Source organism: Pavona decussata, unplaced genomic scaffold (assembly GCF_977016875.1).
Source record: "Pavona decussata unplaced genomic scaffold, jaPavDecu1.1 SCAFFOLD_31, whole genome shotgun sequence".
Classification (NCBI taxonomy): Eukaryota; Metazoa; Cnidaria; class Anthozoa; order Scleractinia; family Agariciidae; genus Pavona; species Pavona decussata.
In genome coordinates, this window is record NW_028145454.1 from 304,609 (window position 1) to 321,776 (window position 17,168).

The 17,168-nt window shown below is 39.4% G+C and overlaps 1 long non-coding RNA gene across 1 annotated transcript; it reads left to right on the forward strand.

The window, feature by feature from the left end:
* The first annotated feature begins 218 nt into the window (after positions 1 to 218).
* Positions 219 to 4,381, forward strand: LOC146484703 (uncharacterized). The gene is made up of 2 exons (XR_014863558.1): positions 219 to 737; positions 3,394 to 4,381. It is a non-coding gene; the product is annotated as an uncharacterized LOC146484703 (long non-coding RNA).
* The last annotated feature ends 12,787 nt before the right edge of the window (positions 4,382 to 17,168 follow it).

Here is a 17,168-nt window from a genome sequence, read left to right on the forward strand (position 1 = left end):
AAAGAGACAGTTTTCCTTTTAAAGTTTTTTTTTTCTTTCAGCTCGAATGATTGACAAATTAAAATACAGAAAACTCGTTTTGTTGTGTTAATCGCCATAGAGTTGGCCAATTATATCAAGCATCGGCTGTTAGCGTTGTCTGTGAGTGCCCCTTCTTGCATGACATCATAATTGGTACGAAAAAAGTTCAAGAGTGACATCTTGTCAGCAAATTAGCTTATACTTATATTCTGTCGCCAAGATGGACGCCGGATAACATCAACAAGACTACCGAATTATTGAAATTGCTTATCGTCCTCCCGAACAGAAAACGTTCGTTCCCTGCCGTTCCGATTCCACAATGGCCAACTATGTTCGCTACCAACAAGTAAATAGGCTACGAGACAAGTCCTCGCTCTTTTTTCTCTGTTCCTTCATCCTTGTGGTTGTTTACACAAGCGTCATTGGCTTCGTGATCGTTCACGTGCTTAAAATAACGAAAAACGTCGAAGACAACAACGAGGAACTGTTACAAACTAACAAGCTGCTGGAAGACAAATTGGAGCGACTCATTGTTCGTCTTGAAGAACTGGAGGAGAAAATTGAAGCAACAAACTCGAGCGCTTTGGCTTATGTAAATATCATAAAAGAGAAACAGCTGAAACCGGCCCCCGGCGCAAAAGGAAACAGAAACGACAAACCGAACAAAGACCTTGGCAAAATACACAAAAGTTAAAAATCAAAATGTTGGATAATAGGTTTGTACATATTGATGACTGTTTCTTGTGTTCTGTTGTTTCATTTATTTCCAGTTCATTAGAAACATGGTTCTATATATTTCATGACAACATGTTGTACTGGTTATATTTTGACTCCGGAATTCAGCCGTAATCAGTCTTGGGCGACAGAATTTTAAATCACCTGCAATGCGATTACTTCGGCAGTGTAAACAGAAACATTTTTTGCGACCGATTTTTCTTTATTTTCAGATCAATGAATCGTCAAACCTTTCATTAAATAATGAAAAATGTAAAATTAATTTTTCAAGAAAGATCAAGACCTACCATACAGAAAAACTGTAACAATGTTCAATGAGTTTCATTTTACGATCCAATATGTGTCTTATTATAAATTCATCGTGGATATTATTATAGTGCGCTGACAGATAAAATCTGTCAATTTTCAGTGCTACAATATAAAATGTTCCTAATAAATGCAAATAGGTTCCAATCGCGGTTTTTTTTAGCAATTTAAATCGCCTGGAAAGGCGGAAACAGCGGCGTTTACCTTATGCTGAAAAATGTTGCTTTGGTGAGCGACCACCCTAATCAATTTTCGTTGCAGTAGTAAATATTTTCAAACCTGTCCTTTAGTCCTACCCTTAAAAGAAGTGAAACATCTGCGAAATTTCCCAACGTAGGATGGCATCCTGACATTACTGATTTTAATGATTATGACTGAAGGCAATAACTTGACCTCGAAATCGCTGTATCTCTCATTAGAAACGAAAATTATATTTTGAAACGATGTTTATCTTCGCAACACAACAAATTCGCATTCCAAACTTGCCCCAGCGGTAAAGTGTACTTCCCATTCAGGCTACAAACCATTTCAATTTTAGTGAGCCATGATTTCGCTACAAAAAGTGCCGAAGGCAAACTCGCAGGTTTTCTATAATCCGCTTTTCTACTGAAAACATCAAATAACAGCATCACAGGAAAGTAACGCTTTCATCAGTTAAGGATTTTAAATCGTCGATAAATAGCTAGAAATAACCACATTTTAACTCATAAATGGACGGGATTGTCTTATTGGAGCGACCAGGAGTGGAAATGTTGATTGTTTTACTAATTTTCCTGATCGATCTTTCGCCAAACACGCGAAAAGTGCCGCCAGCAGACTATTATTGCTAATGCTAATTCCAAAATAAACAGAACCAGACTCAAAATTAAATCAATTTTGTTTATACTCGTATTTGACCCAACAGTGACAAAGCCATAAGCTAATTATGTTTGCTTTTGTTTTTGTAGACACTGATGAAACTGTCATCAGGTCACACTGTATAATATCAATATGGGCTATGTTAAGCGGGTATATAATGGTCCGCTTGGTCCATATCAGATCAGTAAAAAACAGGAAAAAATGTTGAAAAAGCCTCAGGAAAAGTCACGAAGTAATATTCTACATCTTACAAATCTATCACCATAAAATACCGTCGTTTTCATTGCAAAAGAACCGTAAGTAACGGAAGCAGTTAATATACCAGTCCTGAATAAGTAAACTAAGCTGTTTTTAGCAACATTTTATCAAGGAAGCCCAAATTTTCGCGTCCGCCAACGCGGGAGTGGAGTATTGCCTAGCTAGGCGGATATTGAAAATATAAATAGACATGTTAATTCATCAAGTTTTTGGCAAGCAATCAATGGGAGGATCATTAAAAGGGAAGTTGAAAGAACGTCATGTTGTGACCTTATCTAGAAGGTTTCGTTTCTGGTTCCTTAAAATCGTACCATGATCTTTTAATTAAATTTTAATTCCTTTGCTGTGATACTCGTCGCAAAAAGCTACAGTAGTTATCGATACAGTTAATCGATGCTGTACCTAGGCAGAATTATTAAAATTCTGAGAAGTGTGTGAAATACGAATAGATATTCGACATGGCGTGAGTATAGACGGGAATGTACGACGCAATTCTATGACGGTCACCGATTAACCACGAAAATATCGGCAGGCATATATAAACCCCAAATCAAAATAGCCGAGTCCATGGTCTTGTTTACTCTTTCAGTAGGTATGTCTAAAGGTCGGCTTACAAACCACACCCAGAGGAATACACAGAAAAAGCAATTCGAGGAGCGCAAAAAACCGCGAAGTCTTACGATATCAGATATGTGTCTCTGATTCGTGACCCAAGTCAGAACTCCCTTTAGTTCTGGTCATGTCCATCTCATTTTCAAAGCACCATCGGAAACTGAATGGCCAAAAAGTGACGAAAAAAGATTGGAAAGAAGCCGGAAAACAAGGAGAGAGAGAAGCGACGATTAGAAATACGTCTGCTGTTCGCAGGCTAGAAAACAAATGTCAACAACTTTGATAGTAAATCGTGGCAGATACAGTAGAAACAGGAGGTGTTTACAAATCCTGTTCATGAGTCTTTGCTGCGGTCAGTATGGGAAAAAAACACATAAAAGAAAAACAGATCCCGTGAAATTTTGATGTTAATTACTTAACAATAAGTAAAGTTCGCTCGTTCAATTTCCTCCGCCTGCAATATGGCATATAAGCATTCCTGTTTTGTTCGCTTTCCACCACCAATTGCAAATTAGGAGCCTGAAAACCGATGACAGTTTAAACAATTACATGGATTTCTTATCCCGTTCTTGATTATAACTATCACTTACTTTCGTTTTTTAGGTACGGATGAGCACCTGCCGAGTAGATTTAATTTGGTAATGAAGACTCAAAGATTTGGAGCTGCAAAGGCACCTTGCAAGACCATCAAGTATCCCAAGATTCAGACCACTTGGAAACATTTTATTTACAGTAATTGATCGGCTGGGTGCAAAAGGGCCGATGTGAGAAACTCTTAAAAGTTAAACGTTGGTTTTTATCCGATTTGACAAAAATTAAGATGTAACCTACACTTTATGGGTACAAGATATCCCGTATTTTGTTTCTCACTTTTGGATAAAATTATATTCCATGAATGCATAAGAGCAGGCTTCTTTCATTTCTTTATAACCTCGACTTCGTGTCTTCTGTGAACTGCGGAAAACACAACAAAGAGCATATTAATATCGTGTGTAGTCTTGTCAGTCTTTGTAAATGTAAATTAAGATGCCCGGCGGGGCAGCGAATTACTCTCGTCATTAACGTAAAATATCAGCTCCATAGATGGAATCATGAAGCCTTCTCCTAAGTAAAGATGACAACAGGCATTTGCATTCAAATGTTACTGACTTTAATAAGACACACCTTATGTTAAAATGCCTTTATGAATGAGGCCCCAGGTTTCTGGGAAAATATTTGCATGTTTAAAAACAAACCCGGCTTGATCCTTTCTAGCTAGAATGGAAAGAATTTTAGTTTGGCCAATTAGTGAATTGTCTCAACGGTTTTTTCCTGAATTATCTTGGAAAAAAAATGTAAAGGGAAACAGTTTTTCAGTGTGGAGTTATAAATAATCGCCAATTTGGTTCAGACCTGGCAAATTTTACGTGCCTCGAGAGTCTATTAGATGAACCGATTCTCCAAGGAGATCAGCAAAAATGTAATGTAAGCACCACGATCTACAGATGCGTTTGACGGTACTCTGGTCCTTGCACATAGTTAAGTATATTGCTGTAGTCTTCACACATGAATGTTAGATCAGAAATTAAAAAATTAAAACAGATTTTTTTTTTGTAACGGGCAAGTTTGATGTTTTATCATTGAGGCACTATTCCTCACCTTCTAACCCCACATACAGGAATCTACATCCGGGATAGACTGTACACATTCCCCTGTATCCTGTGTGATAGTTCGGACCGGAAGAGGGAAATCTGAGAAGAGCACAAGAATACAGAGGGGTGCTTTAAGCCCAATCCCTCAGCAGGTTTTTACTCACCCCAAATCCACCATACGGAAAAAAAAATATGGTGGCGCTGTACACTTTACCACAATAACTTGCAAACCTAACACAGCCAATAGGAACATAGGGAGCCATGTTTTCGTTGAGATTAGTTCCTGTGCTAGCAACATTGTGTTTGCTAGGTTTGAAGTTTTAGGAACTTTTCCGTGTATTTTGATGAGCGTTTTTAGAATTTTCTTACTCTAAGTATTATGGGTAAATGATCCAGTCGTCATCTTTTTCAGTACGGTGGATTTCATTCGGCGTGTTATTAGGGAGCTTAAGCAACGACGACGGCAAAGCCAACGACAACGCCGCAAACAATAGGTCTAATGAGCAAAAACAATCGCTCTGCACGTGCGTTTTACATTTTGGTACATTTCTTTGCCGTCCTCTGCAAAACAACAGCGTGAAATGACCACGTTTAAGGTTTTGTGGAGAACATGAACGCACGACGGTGAATTTTTCATTTACTTTCCTAACTTGCACGTCACTCCTACCAATTTGGTTCCTGGATTGTTCGCCATTTTTGTAAAAGTTGAGGGAGTTGAAATTATCGCGAAGTAGCACAAATGAAATAAAGATATATTTTCGGGTGACATTTTCGTTACCGTTGCCGTCGTCGTTCAGCTTAAGCTCCCTTTACGATGGTAGCTCAACGTATATCAGGAGAATCAAACCCGGCTAACACACGAATTGAAACAATAGGGGACTTTGTTCATCCGAAACACAGATCTCATCCGACTACGGTATGTTCTGAGAGTTTTTGGTTTATTTTTGACAATATCATAAAGTTTATGTTGCCAGAACCCAACAGTCAAGGCACATCTATTTAGTAAATACTTTTCTTAGTTTTGTATTAACATTAACGTATTTACAGTATTATAATATAATTTCCTGAGTTCCTTTTTAGTATCTTACAACGTTTGTAAGAACGACGACCCACTGTATGATGCTTTGTTGTTAATTCCGAAATGGCTCCTATCTTCATTTTTGGTTAACTCAAAGTCTTTCCTCTTTCCTGGTGTTTTCATTTTACCGACAAATTTAAAACCAACTTTCAAGCCTTTGTCTCCTAGACTCGATCATAGAGTCACAAGTAATGTTCCTTGCGTATTTGAGTCTGTGGATGATATCAAAGTCCTAAGGACTGCCTGGCTGTTCTGGTGAAAGCTTTTAACAGTACTTTCTGACGGCTCTGTGTGTTAAAGAATGTTTTCCAAAAATTAATTTCAAATTCAGTTCGCGAACCCTACAGAGCGCAACAAATTCTTTTTTCGGTCAGACAGGCAGCGCTTTTTTCTATTTCCTCGTTCTTCTCCTTTAGCATCATAAGGCGGTTGCTTGTGTGGAGGCGTCACGTGATCGAGTTTAACCAATGATCGCATTTGTCTGCAGAGTTTTATTTATTTTGAGTTAAGTTTTATTTATTTTTATTATTATTATTTTTATTTTTATTTTGAGTTGAGTTTTATTTATCTTTTGAGTTAAAAGTAATGAGTGGTCAGACGCTTTGAGCGTCTTATGTTTAATCTTTTGTCTTCTTTTTCCGAAAGACAGTGAATACTTTCTGGGCAGCTGCTGGTATATCCGTCAAGAGACCTAACCTGGTTACCAATAGCAACAGTGTCCTCACACCGCACAGTTGCCTCGGTAAAGGATGTACTCCTGTTCCAGCCGCGCATGCCGTAAGTATCTTTGCAGTAGACTTTGAGCCTGTTACAAGTGAAAGATGATCGCTGATCCAGATCAACCTCTCGGTCTTCCTCTTTCAGTGATTGTAATTTGTACGTTTGCTCCGTGAACGTACGAAGCCTACGACCTCTTCCAGAGTGATTTCCATTCCACGCTCTGTCACCCTGTTCATCCTCGCTCGATTCTGGATGTTTTAAGTGCCTAGGTCTGATTGTGATCACCTTTCCGTTCTCCATCGCTTGTGCGTTCCGTGATCGCACCCTGGTTACTCTGTCTATCTCGCTACAGTCGGTGTCAGATGATTCGTGACCGTGTCGGACAAAGCTTGTGCCGTACGCCCAAGACAAGCTTGGCATTTTCCTTGACTTCGGCAACGAGTCGTGACCTGAATATACTTTGTTCACCCGCTTAGGACTTGAAGAATTTCCGACCGTTAAAATTCTCCTTCCTCCACCTCCGTCAGGGTACTCGACCATAGAGTCATGTAAGCCTTTAGCGAGGCCGTGTTTTGGCAACGCGACGCCTTCGTCTGGTGGTGGAATGTTCTTGGATGTAGCGACATTCTCAAGATCATTCGATACCTTTTCTCGTGATCGTGCATTCCAAGTGTGATACACGTGACTGTAATGAAGTTGAGGCACAGTCAGTAGATTTGAATCGAGGGATTTATTTGCATGGCCTAAATAGCGATCTTCCCAGGCTTTAATTGGAGTTTGATTAAGCTCCCTTGCTGATTTGTAGACATCTTGGTAACAGCTCTCTCTATTTACCATGGGCACATGCAGATTGCATTTGCTGTGTCGCTGTTGGTCTTTGCCGGATGCACGTACATTCTTAGAACAGCTAGCTGGCGACTGACACGAAAAGCCATCTTTATCTCTGACTTGTGCCACGGTGCTGAACTTTGATTGCTCATCAGGTCCCTTCATTGTTTTGTCGCGACAGTTTCGGAACCTAGACTTAAAGCCTGCTCCAAAAATGTACGCTATTACAATAAAAACCAATAGCAGACCAACTGCAAGTGCTATTGCAATAGGATAAGCTCTATCAAAGTGGGAAGTGCCTCTTGCCTGTGGAATGGTATCAGGAGTGAGTTTTTCAAGGATCCCACCTGATGAATTTGAGCTTCCATTTAATTTACCAGGTGGTGTTGTCGACATTTCGTGAGCCTTACTATGAAACGACTCGGTAAAGGCATATGCATCCGTAGTAGGACTTAAGAGAGTTCGGTTTTCCTGCTTCTGCTCAATTAGGCTTGGTTTGTCTTTGTTGGATACCTCATGGCAGGTTCCTACTGAAATCCCTTTAGAGGGATCATGACGGCTAAAGTTTATAGGATCATTGTTCACATACACATCTCGCAAACATCCAGTAAAGCTTGGGTATTTGCGAGCACTACGGCCGAACCGTATGGTATTGTAATACTCTTCTGTATTCTCAGGGACTATGCAAAACAATTTGTTTGTTAGCTTGTAACTCGACATCATGACCAACTCCTCGTCAATGCGTAGAATAATTCCAACTTTCTCAGCAACAATAAATGCAACTTTATGCCATAGATTGTTAGCAAGAAATGTTTCTCTGGAAACTAAAATAATCAAATTTCCTTTTTGTGTGTTTGGATCTTCAAATCTCACAGTCACCTTTATTTTTCCTTCTTCAAGGAAAAACAAAGCTGTAAACATTTGATTCATTATCTTCCCAACAAACGCGCGAGACTCCCGGGTTCTAATTTGAAATTCAAATGACACATTACACCTGAAATTATCCCTTTTACTAAAAAGTACTTTAGAATTCTTATCAGATATCGAAACAATAAAATCCTTGCTTTCCGCACAACTTTCAAAAACGTCTCCAAAATGCTGCGCATGTGCTGTATTAAGCCGCTGTACTTGACCACGCGAAGACACAAAATTCATTTCCAGGTCCTCAATGCATCCTGAAAAATTCAACACCTCGGGGAAACAGGTTGCGTTTCTATCGAGCTCTGGATACTGCCTTGAGTCAGGAAGACCGGCGAGGTATAACACTCCATCAGACTTGCTTGAGAAACCTCTGACTTTGATTTTCGTTGAATGTCTATCCACTTGGCATTTAATGATATTGTTGGTCTCATCTCGAGTGACGTGTATCCCCAGCTTATGCCATTTTCCGTCCGCAAATGATTGGTCTGCAGCAACAGCGCCAACTTGCCATGTGGAAGGGAAATTGCAGTTGTTGATGAATATGCACCTGGCAGCGTGACGTAAAACAATAACAAGGGATTTAGTACGTTGCTGACAGAAACAGTCAAACCAGTTTAGGAAAGAAAACTTAACATCTTCAGATTTCGACCCAGCTGAGAGAACTATATTGCCTCCTTACCTACGTGTACACGTCCCCATCTACCTGGAGAAAACGTGGGTGAGCAAAGTATACACAGACTAATTGGTTCCTTATATATGTATATATTGGAATTAAAAATAACATACCCTTTGGTTTAAAGAAAGTATAGAACGGACGAGAAAAGGAAAGAAAAACGACTGAATGAAGTAACAAAAGAACAAAAGTAACGAAGGAAAGAACAAACGGAAGAAGGAAAGAAAGAAAGAAAGAAAGAAAGAAAGAAAGAAAGAAAGAAAGAAAGAAAGAAAGAAAGAAAGAAAGAAAGAAAGAAAGAAAGAAAGAAAGCAAGAAAGAAAGAAAGAACCCAAGAATGGGCAAATCAATAAAAGGACACAATAAGGGTATAACCGAAATCGGAGGGGGTAGATGTAATTGCATAAAGCAGAGGGAGGAATGGGAAAAACAGAATAGCCAGTTTCCTCTTGGCCACCTTTCTCAGTGCTGAAGCAAACACTCGCTACGTACGTTTCAGCTCTTTACTTTATTTTTCTCTAACTGAGACGCGCATGGAGACAGCACTGTAAGATTGACAGTCGGTTGTCCGGCTAGTTCCAAGCTTCCCCGTATTAGAGGAAGCCGGTAGACACGTGCGTCGTACCCTGGCACGTTCTATAAGTTTTCGGATCGAGACGAAACTTCGTAACGAATTTTTAAAGCAAGCAGAGGAAGTTCTCTCTAATGTATGTTTTTTCATTATCATCGTCATCAGTAACTTTAATGCGTTCAGTCTTCTGTAAACTCCATCGCAAAAACTATATATATTGATAAGGAAAGAAAGAAAAGAAGGAAGGAAGGAAGGAAGGAATTAAGGAGGAAAGCGACACTAATTAACTTACAGGGAAACGTGGTGCCGGGCTCGATCATTTACTAAGTTCTATATACTTTTATCCTGCTGAGGACAATCGCGTCCCTGAATTCAGACGGCTATATAGTATAGGTCCTCTAAAGCGTGTAAAAACGTTCAAACTGTATTTCCCTAACTAAAGCGTCCTTGTTATTTTGAAAAGAAACTCAGTTTATGCCGGTCACAATAGACAAACAAAAAGTCCCACACTTTAAATAGCTGGGTCACAATTAACGCGTGCTCAGAAACAATGAAACAAATCTTGTTGTAATTCATTTTACTGGCTATATAACAATTGCAAATATCACTCATTTTTGTTAGAATGTTTCGCTTCAACGGTCTTGACCACGTGTCTTAATATTGATTGCTGTTGACCCTCCAACAGAAAACAAAGCTCAAAAGCGTTCAAATGTTTGGAATACAGTGATGTTTGGACGGATTCGACGAATATAGGACATCAAAATCGAATCGCTTGACAAACAACGTTCTATTAAAAATTCACTGAAAACTAAATACGGCCACTGAATTAACCTCCATTCACATGCATCATCGCTAGAAATGCGCCAGACTTTCGTACTGTTTTATTCCATATTTAGCGCCTCTCATGATCTTCGGGGACTAAAAATTAATGAGAAGAAAGAGAGTCAAAGGGCCGACGAAATCGGTGGAAACAAAATTTTAACAACCGAAGACGCTGTCAAAGTCTTCCTGAAGCCAAGTCTTGTTCGCACAGTTTCACCCCGCGGCGTCCAAAGCTTTCCTCCTCTTCTTCTCCGGCTGGGTTCCCGAGATTGAGGTAATCTGCAGTGTTCTACTTGTAATAATGACTTTAGAATTATCGTGAGTCAGAAACCGAAAGCGTACGGCTCTTACACTGATTTGTCATTCATAGTTGCCAGCCGAGGGTGGTTCTTAGTGGTTCTTAGACCCACTAGAGAGATCTTGAAACAACTTTTATTCATGCGCCAATATTCCTCACTATTTTTTTAATATGACTAATAAATCGTGATAACCAGAATGAACAAGCGTGAAGCATGCTCTGGCAGTGAGTTTAAAATAAAACTAAATCTTGATCACCGCCACAGTCCCCGGCATAGTTTTATACGCCGACTGCTAGTTGCAAACAAACAATTCTTCCTGTTGGTATTTTATCAGCACTATCGATCGAATAAACTTGCATGACTCGAACATCGACTCTGAAAATGAACTTTTGTTGATGGTGTTTGGAATCCAGTACCGTACACTCCCCTTACTCGATTAGGTTTGCGGTGAGCAAGTGCCGCCCAGCCCTCCAAATTGGAACCCCTTTTAGAAAGATTTTTCGTTGCTTTGATTTAAAACATCAGATACATCATACACAATCGACAGAACCGTTTACTGAAATTATACGTTTGTATGTGGTGAATTTTATTAATAAAAAGAACCAAGCAAAAGGTGATCACTCACACCACTATGGCGTGGGCCATGCGCGTGTCAGTGAACAGGTTCCTATTTTCAACCGGGTGAGTCAATTTACACGTTACAATTTGTCAGCCGATTATTTTTTCTGTCGGTGTAGCGCGTGGTGAAATTGGCCTGATTAAGGAAATATGAAGCACTTCCACTTTTTTAATATATATATATATATATATATATATATATATATATATGTAAATCTGCCGATTTTCGTCAGCTCATTCATGTTTATATGGTATTCTAACAGTTTCCTTGCACACTGAACAAGGATTACATACCCAAAACATCTGGGGATTTTTTAAATACATTTCTAAACATTTCTGACACTTCTTGACATTTATTGCAATATCAACCCTACCACTAATACAATTACAGGTGTTACGCATCACTAAAGTCTGGTTTTATTTTCACTAGCGACGCAAGCACAAGTACAAGCTCAAGCATAAGAGTTATGCCATGTAAGCACGGGCACAAGGAAAAGGAAACATTTTGATCCTTGCTCTTGTGCTTGCGCTTATGCTTGCGTCGAGGCCGTTTTCACGGTGAAATGAGCATTCTTATGCTTGTGCTTGTGCTTGCGCACATGCGTCGCTAGTGAAAACCAGGCTTATATAACGAAATATCGCGTTCACCGTCCACTAGTTTATGATAGTCTACTATGTACAGCCCATAGGGTTCAGCACTGGTAGATGGCTCACGATAGTGATTTAAGAAGCACAGTTTAAATCTTCCACGTGCTTACAATATTACACCCCGATACTCCAAAATGGCAGAATGGGGACCACATCTGGCGCGACACTTACAGCATAGGCGGATGACTCCAGAGGGTATCCGCGGATAGTTTGAGTTATGTCTGAAACTAGGACGCATTATTTAGGTACTGTTTGGTTTCATTGTCTTTGAAGAAACTTCGGCAGACTTAGTCATCATCAAGATGAGAACTTTAGGATGTCAGTGCAGTATGAAAATAATCAGGAAAAGCACAAAAATTAGCATAAAACTCAGCTGAAACATTGAATCGCTTTTATGCTCTTAGGCCGGCAGACAGCTGGTTTTCAAGTCTCTTAAGGTAATGACAAAATTTTGACCGGTGACCTTCAAAACTAAAACAATGCAACATAGTGTATCAATGTTAAAGAGCTAACCCTTCAAAAAACAATTTTGTACTGGCTATGGTCGTCAAGACTCCTGGATATATACTGATCACACACGCATTTCAATTAATGAAAATATGCCAGGCTAACACTAAAAAATAACTATTGCAACCTTCGGAGACTGATGTTTTGATTCAAACTGTAACTTGTATCAAAAGCGGGTTGGGCGGCGCGTGGCCGGTTACCCACGCCGCGTTATCGACTCTCGCGTCCTTTTACTCGCATCCAGCTGTGACCAACACGCCGCATCGAGAGCAATTCAAACACGAGACTTTCAGCGTTTGACGCTTGGATGCTTCCGGTGCTCGTGATACAAATCTGTTGTCATTCTATCTGATAAAAGCAATTGAAAGAAGAAAAAAAGTGGCCAGCGACAGATCGTTTGTCATTTACAGCACGTGGCTGCATTCCAGAACAATCGATGATAGGTCGCAAAAACGTTTGACATACTTGATGTTTTTCTATCCCTTTTACACGTGTTCAAAAATATTTTTTAAAACTTTTATTTTTAATAGACAATAACAAATTACTCGCTGCAGTGTTTACTATGTTGTCGCATTTAAAATTAATCTTGCAGTTACTTCTGGTCTTGTTTTAAAAATGACTCAGTAACACCGTTTGCATTCATGTGCTTCATCAACAATCACTACGCCGGCAGGTGAGAACCGAGTAAAAGAAACAATGATAAATAGAAGGTATTATAGAAGTCAGATTGGAGGTGCAAAATAAATAAAAGATTTTCCTTCCAGAAATAAATTATATTGTTTTTCGCAAATATACTTTTTTTATTGTTGCGTACCTATAACATGGCCGCCGTGAAAACGCTCTATACATTACAGTTTTTTACTGGTTCAAAATTGCGTTACACTACTTAAGCTAGGTTTTGGTGAAGAGTCCTTGCTTAAGATTCTAGGGAAAACGGGCAATTGGCGATAATTCTAAGGATAAGACAAAACTGACTGCCAAAATATCGTAAAGAATAGTGGATAATCAACACTTTCCATTTGCCCGAACTGGCCGGAGATATCGAAATGGATCAAAACGTAATGCTCCAATTTGAACGACAGTTTATATACCTCTTGTTTGAATTCCTTTTAAATCGCACACGTTGCCCTCGTAACAAGTCCTCCCTCAAGAATTTTGTTCTGCAAACCTTTCCTTCTAATGACAACTTCAAATCAGTTTTACATCCCTAGCCTAATAGCGGCCGATCTGGCGTGGTGAACAAAAAAAATCGATCAACTCGATTGTATGGATAATATACGAGTCTCGTTTAACTTTTGAATTCATTTTGTTTCATTTAGATAGCTCTTAATTGTAACTAGATTTACATGCGTCTAGTAAACACGACTTTTTAGTATCATATGCATGGTGTCTTAGCACCTTTTTTTGTCGCAAAACAGTCGAGGTACAATCGTGTTAGTTTTTGTTTCAGGAGGTTATTCATTTAGTGATATTTGGCCAATTAGGGAACTATAATGTTATTATAAATATTCAAAACACAATTTTGCCATGCACCACCAGCTAGCGAACCAAAGTTACCAGTGTTTTGTTGTTCAAACAGGTGGCGGCAAGACAGGTAGACTTGTTTACAAGACACGAGTTATTAAATTCTCATTTTCAAGCAAATAAACTGGTATCATTAAACCATTATCGCACTCGTTCCAAATTTACCGTACAAAAGAGAACTCTTTCGCCCTTATTGCATGTGGTTTCAGTGCGTTCTTGATTTGAGAAACAGAGTAACTATCGAAGTAATAAATACGTGAAACCTATACGCACAATTTTCCCATTGAAATCGGGCTTGAAGCCCGTAATAAATCCAGTTGTCGTTCCAAGTATTCAATGTTCTGTGCCTACACAGAACGCGCTGCCTTATTTGTCAGTCGCTTGATTTCTAGTCAACCAAAGCTGTGACAAAATGTGATAAATGATTGATGATCGGTTATAGAACAAATTAAGTTCTTTGTGTCGCTTTTTTAATTAGTAGAAACGAGTGTGATGTCCCAATCAATTTAATATGCCCGACTTATAATTAAATTGCCTTAGTAACAGACAGTCACTCTTTCATTTTAACTGCGAGCCAGTAAATTTTTTCACTGTCTGTCGTAACTGAGTTGTCAGTAATACATCGTTATGGTAACAATCTGTTTATACTTCTGAGTCGTTCTAATGTGAGAAGGGTCTTAATTTTGACCATGTTTTCAGTGGGGTTTTAGTTTTGACCATTTTTTTGGTTTTAAGATCTAGGGTATGCATTGCCTGCTGTCCCTGTCAAATAGAGCAGTGTTGATTTCTGCTTGAAAACGTTGGAGAATCGGTGGCCGTTTGAGATGTCCAGTGGTAAAAGATTAAGACTGTAAACAGTACCTGAAGGTAAACGAGTTATTTGCACACCAGGCTCGAGATCGCGGCGGAAGTCTACTGACTTACTTTTGCCGTTTTGATCTGAAAGAAGGAGAAAGCTTTTAATTTGGTGTTCTGGTCTAAAATCGTTACAAAAGCGTACTATTTACACCGAAATAGATTTAAGGTTTTACTGCAGTTTTGCGGCCCACACCGCAACCAAAATTTCTTGGATGTGCAAAAAAGATGGACACAAGCCGTTAACAAATAAAATGGCTATAAAAGACATTCCGCTATATCGTTATTGTTTTGTCTAGCTTTTAGCTGCATGGACACTGATTTTTTTTCCCTGTCGCATCTGTTTACCTGCAGCTGGTAGCTAAAACTGAAAACCATAAGCGACGCCCCAAGTTTCGTTCTGTCATGCATGTCTACCATATGGTGCAAGTAGGAGAGGAGGAACAATTTACTTATTTATTTTATTATTTTATTTTATTTTTGGCGGCGGCCGGACTTTACAATAATTAAACACAATGCTTACAAAATGACCACAAGTAGCGAGAATAATTTTGTTACAATTTATGTAACTAAAACGTATCGTAGTGCTAAAATATTCATATGACATGTCTCTCAAAACAGTGATCTGATAGCTCAAAGGAACGTGGCGTTCTATTTTAAATATCACAAGCTTATGTTCTCCAAATCCACTTTTTTCAACAAATTTATAAGAGTTAATCATGCATTGTTTGTTTGGCGGATGCCACTGTTAGCAGTCAAAGCTAGTTTAAGGGAAACATGTTACAAAAAAGATTTGTCGGGCTTCATGTCCGTTACCCTGTCGGAACCAGCTGTTTCCCGTTCTTTTTTTTTTTTGAGGGGGGGGGGGGGGGGGTGGAGGGGGGTAGGGGGTCGTCTATCCGGTATGATGACACTTTGATCGTGCGTAGTTGAGCGCGCGAAAAACGCTTCTACCGTCCTATGAATTCTGTAAGGGAACGTTGCCCATTTCTTTTTCCCGACCGATAAATACACACGCAAGCACTGCTCAATAAGGGATTTTACAATGTGCTTTTACTTTCTTGCGGCTTCAGTCAACCCTCCCGATCATGAAGCATACGTTTTCCCGTCCTTGTTGCCGTACATGATTTTGTATTGCTCTGTATGCACAAGTTAAGTTTTATTACAACACTGTACAATTTTCCCCGTGTGCGGGCGGCTCGCCGTTTCCGCTGCTTAATTTTGGAGTTTCCCGGGAGGAAATACTTGTGAGGTCACCAGTTTTCCCTTTACCGACCAACTGTTGATTCACTTTGTAAGGACTTGAATTCCATGAAGATTTAGAGACTGCTAATTTTAGCGATTCTACTAAAGCGAAGTTTTTTTTGTGTGTGTGTGTGTGTGTTTTTTTCCATAGTCCACGTTTTTAAAAATTTAAATTTAGCTTGAGTACCTAAATCAGAAATTACTTATCGAAGGGCTAAACTCGTGTAATTAAGGTAAAAGGAATTGTTCGCCAATCGGCGACACCCGATAGACGCGTAAAATCGTGGTAAAACGGTTTGAATGCGTGAGTTAAGATTCTGGCTAGTGTCACGGATATACTGAATAAATTTCACACTTCTGCGCAGGCAAGCTAGGTAGGCGGTCTTCTTTTTCAGTTAGTACAGTTATCTATTGGTAATATACCGACCGTAAATCTTGTTCCTGTTTTGACTAATGAGACGGCGTATTTCACTCTATACTTTCTTTTTTGTACGTGTTCTAACGCGCACGTTTCCAGAATAAAACTGTCATTTCGGAGAATGAGAGGGATTCTTCTGGGGAGGGGAGAGGCTTGATCGAGGGTCCGCGAGGTTCGCGCGCGAGTTTTCACGTTGAGAGAACGCCGTTGCTTTAAAGAGAGGTGTTTTAAAAAAGTAGCTGATCGCCAATGCGTCATCAACTAAGTGAAAACGGAATATAGAAACAAATTTACTAAATCACTTTAGCTACTTATGCCCATTTGCTATGTCCGTTACAGAAACTATTTCAGGAAAAAACAAATTTAGAATATCATCTCATTAAAAAAGAAAACGATTTAAAAATAAATGTTTCGTCATTTCTCGTTTTAAACTGCAACTCAATATCCAATTCTGCGTTGCATGCATCGGAGGAAGAAAATTGTATCTTTCGCACACTAAAACGCCCACGCGTCTGAAACGAGCGATTCTATTGACGATGATTGTTGGCATACAAGCGGAAGCTTACCGACACGCCTGAATTCACGTTTGATCATTCGATACAAAAGGAAATAAACGCACATTTGCTATGGGCGCAACTTCCTTGTGTAGCTGGATATTTGGGGATCAGGTTTATGTCGCAAATCGAGTACGTCAAAGTTCTTCGAGTACAATTACGACTTAAAGTGGGTATGCTGAATGTCTGAAAGACACGGGGGTGAGTCAATAAGTGATTTTATGGACGTGAGTTCATTACTTCCTGTCATACATGTGAACTTCGGATGAAACAGTTGATAACCTCTATTCTTAGAGTCTGAAATGTCGTCCGTCTCATCCCTCTTGCTCCGTTAGGTGGGACCACGAGAAAGGAGGACGTATTCTCATGGTGCTAGCAGAAAAATGTCCTTAAAAGCCAAGACATTCCTCTTTGGCGATAATTCTCTTTATTCTCATTACCTGTATGTTCGATCAAGCAGTGAGAT